Source organism: Leopardus geoffroyi, chromosome C3 (assembly GCF_018350155.1).
Source record: "Leopardus geoffroyi isolate Oge1 chromosome C3, O.geoffroyi_Oge1_pat1.0, whole genome shotgun sequence".
In the NCBI taxonomy this organism is placed as follows: domain Eukaryota; kingdom Metazoa; phylum Chordata; class Mammalia; order Carnivora; family Felidae; genus Leopardus; species Leopardus geoffroyi.
The window spans coordinates 147,778,096-147,781,812 of record NC_059338.1 but is presented as its reverse complement, the minus strand read 5'-3'; the positions used below and the strand labels follow the sequence as shown (position 1 = coordinate 147,781,812).

Genomic DNA, 3,717 nt, shown 5'->3' with positions numbered 1-3,717 from the left:
TTGAAAAAAATCTCTTTGCTCCTACATACAGAACACAAACTTAGCAACTTAGAGTGCTCAAAATTCTGACTTTGCAACGGAAGATGGCGAAGGAAAAAAACAGCCTTTGAGTTTTACTTGCCTTTCAGACTCAATTTTGCTTTTCTGGGCGTGGCGCAGCGTCTCTGATGGTGGCTCCTGCCGCGACGCCGCACAGATGAGGGTCATCTCTCCACCTGCAGGCCTCACAGCCCACCAGGCCCAGATCCACCTGGTCTGGGCCCCCCTGCTTCAGGGTCCATGCAGTAAGGCTCCCACCTTTGGTGGATAAACCCAGTTCGAAACTGTTTTCCAATGGGAAACCTTTCGGGTCCTAAAACCCCGCAATCACCCGCTGAAGTGACCCAGACCGGTTCCCCCAGGATGACCTGGCCCTGACCTGCGCATTGGCTCCCCAGGGGGGGCCTGGGGCACAAGTGTCCTGAGCACAATCCCGAGGGCGGGGGAGGGGTTGGGGGGTGAGAAGGCAGCTCTGGCTTCTCCTAAGCACAATAAGCCTCAAGATCTCGCCCAGAAACGGAAGGGCCCCCCCACCAGGCGAACGCAAGAACTCTCCAACCTGGATCCAGAGTCAGGCTTCCAAGGCCAAGCATGCTGGCCCCTGACACTCACCATCCTGCAAACACATCCCGGATAATCACAGCCTTCACACAAGGAGCTCGTTCTATCAGCAGGCGCGGGCGGTCCTGGAAGACGCCCGTGGGGGTGTTGGGGGGGGAGGGGAGGTTGATGGCGCCCGCCTCCAGGGAGCCGAGGAGCCCACCCTGGAGAGGACGCCCAGAGCGGGACACTGCGTCCTCCTAGCGCCCTCCGCAAGGGCCCCAGGGCTGTGCGGCGGGACTCGACGGCTCTGCGAACCCCCGCGAGGGCCCCCAGGGCGGTGCCGCAGACGCGATGGCTCAGACACCCTCAAGGTGGCGCCCTGGAGGTGGTGGAACCGCGAGACCTGATGGCTCCCACGGCCCCTCGAGGGCACCCCCACCCGGGCGGTGCCGGAAAGTGACAGTTGGGACACCCCCGCGATGGCCCCCAGGGCGGAGCCAGGGGACATGAGGGCTCTGACGGCCCCTCGAGTGCACCCACCCCGCCGGGCGGTGCCGGGAAGTGACCGGTGGGACACCCCCGCGACGGACCCCAGGGCGGAACTGCGAAACCTGAGGTCGCAGACCCCCCGCGCGAGGGCTCCCAGGGCAGAGCCCCGAGTCCTGATGGCTCCTGAAACCCCCGAGAAGACCCCCACCCGATGGCTGTACCTGGAGACGTGACGGCTCCGAAGCCCCGGCTCCCGCCCAGACGGCGCCCCCGAGACGCTCGGCGCAACTGTACCCACGAACGGCTGAAGCCGCGCTTGCTTCTTCTTTATACCCCTCTGGCGGACCAGCTCGAAAACCAAGGACCACGGTCCTGCGGTGGACTTACCGCCGCCTCTGGACGAGGTGGGAACTGCAACCCGGTGTGGCTCCGCAGATCTGTGATCCATTCCAAGATTTATAATTTTTTTTGGTATAAAATTTTTATTTTATTTACTTTTTAATTTTATTATTATTTGTGATATGGTTGGATTAAATTACATCTTAAAATAATATCAAGTAATTACAATATTTAATTATTCTTAATCAATTAAATAATTTCAATTAAAATTATTAAATTAATAATACAAATTACTATTATTACTATTTTAATGCTTGTTTATTTTTGAGACAATGCGAGAGACAGAGTGCAAGCAGCGGAGGGGCAGACAGAGGGAGACGCAGAACCCGAAGCGGGCTCCAGGCTCCCAGCTGTCAGCCCAGAGCCGGACGTGGCTCTCGAACTCACTCACCGAGAGACCATGATCTGAACCGAAGCCTGACGCTCAACCAACTGAGCCACCCAGGCGCGCCCAAAGTATTGTTTTTTTTTTAAATATAACTTATGGTCAAATCGGTTTCCATATAACACCAGGGCTCATCCCCAAAAGTGCCCTCTTCCCTGCCCATCACCCAATTTCCCCTCTCCCTCACCCTTGCCTACCCTTAGTATGTTCTCAGTCCTTAGGGGTCTCTTAGGATTTGCCTCCCTCCTTCTCTGTAACTTTTTTTGTTTTCCCCTTCCCCTCTCCCATGGTCTTCTGTTAAGTTTCTGAAGATCCACATAAGAGTGAAAACATATGCTGTCTTTCTCTGCCTGGTGTATTTCACTTAGCACAATTCCCTCCAGTTCCATCCACGTTGCTGCAAATGGACGGATTTCATTCTTTCTCATTTCCGAGTAGTATTCCATTGTATATATAAACCACATCTTCTTTAGCCATTCATCAGTTGATGGACATTTAGGCTCTTTCCATTATTTGGCTATTGCTGAGAGTGCTGCTAGAAACATTGGGGTACAAGTGCCCCTATGCATCAGCACTCCTGTATCCTTTGGGCAGATTCCTAACAGTGCTCTTGTTGGGTCATAGGGTAGTTCTATTTTTAATTGTTTGACGAACCTCCATGCTGCTTTCCAGAGTGGCTGCACCAGTTTGCACTCCCATCAGCAGTGCAAGAGGGTTCCCGTTTCTCCACATCCTCGCCAGCATCTATAGGCTCCCGATTTGTTCATTATAGCCACTCTGACTGGCATGAGGTGATATCTCATGGTAGTTTTGATTTGTATTTCCCTGATGATGAGTGGCGTTGAGCATCTTTTCATGTGCCTGTTGGACATCTGGATGTCTTCCTTGGAAAAGTGTCTGCCCATTTCTTCTGCCCATTTCTTCGCTGGATTATTTATTTTTCGGGTGTGGAGTTTGGTGAGTTCTTTATAGATGTTAGACACTACCCTTTTATCCAATATGTCATTTGTAAATATCTTTTCCCCTTCCGTCAGTTGCCTTTTAGTTTTGTTGATTGTTTCCTTTGCAGTACAGAAACTTTGTATCTTGATGAGATCCCAGTAGTTCATTTTTGCTTTTAATTTGCCTTTGGAGATATGTCAAGTAAGAAATTGTTTCAGCTGAGAACAAAGAGGTTTTTTCCTGCTTTCTCCTCTAGGGTTTTGATGGTTTCCTGTCTCACATTCAGGTCCTTCATCCTTTTGGAGTTTATTTTTGTGTCTGCTGTAAGAAAGTGGTCTAGTTTCATTCTTCTGCATGTTGCTGTCCAGTTCTCCCAGCAGCATTTGTTAAAGAGACTGACCTTTTTCCATTGGATACTCTTTCCTGCTTTGTCAAAGATTAGTTGGCCATACATTTGTGGGCCCAATTCTGGGGTCTGTGTTTTATTCCGTTGGTCTATGTGTCTGTTTTTGTGCCAATATTACACTGCCTTGATGATTACAGCTTCGTGGTAGAGGCTAAAGTCTGGGGTTGTGATATCTCCTGCTTTGGTTTTCTTCTCCAATATTACCTTGGCTATTCTGGGTCTTTCGTGGTTCCACAGATTTTAGGATGGTTTGTTCTGGCTTTGAGAAGAATGCTGGTGTGGTGAGGTCAGCGGCTCAGTCCTCAGCAAGAAAAGGCGGTCCTTTATATTCCCAGATTTAGAGAGTACGTATGGCCTGGCAACTTGAGGGACAGTAAGACATGAAAATGAAATAGGAGAGCTTGTTTTCACAGCTTAGCATTGCATTTTAATTAAAACATAATCATAGTCTTTTTTTTTTTTTTTTTACTTGTGGTCCAGCATCTTAACTGGTGGATTACTCCAGCTCAGCCAG

At 50.3% G+C, this 3,717-nt stretch overlaps 1 long non-coding RNA gene across 1 annotated transcript; it reads right to left on the bottom strand.

The window, feature by feature from the left end:
• On the bottom strand, positions 1-1,395 carry LOC123585113. Its single transcript, XR_006705920.1, has 3 exons — positions 1,293-1,395; positions 652-725; positions 1-297 (listed from the first exon to the last, which is right to left on the bottom strand). It is a non-coding gene; the product is annotated as an uncharacterized LOC123585113 (long non-coding RNA).
• Between the last annotated feature and the right edge of the window lie 2,322 nt (positions 1,396-3,717).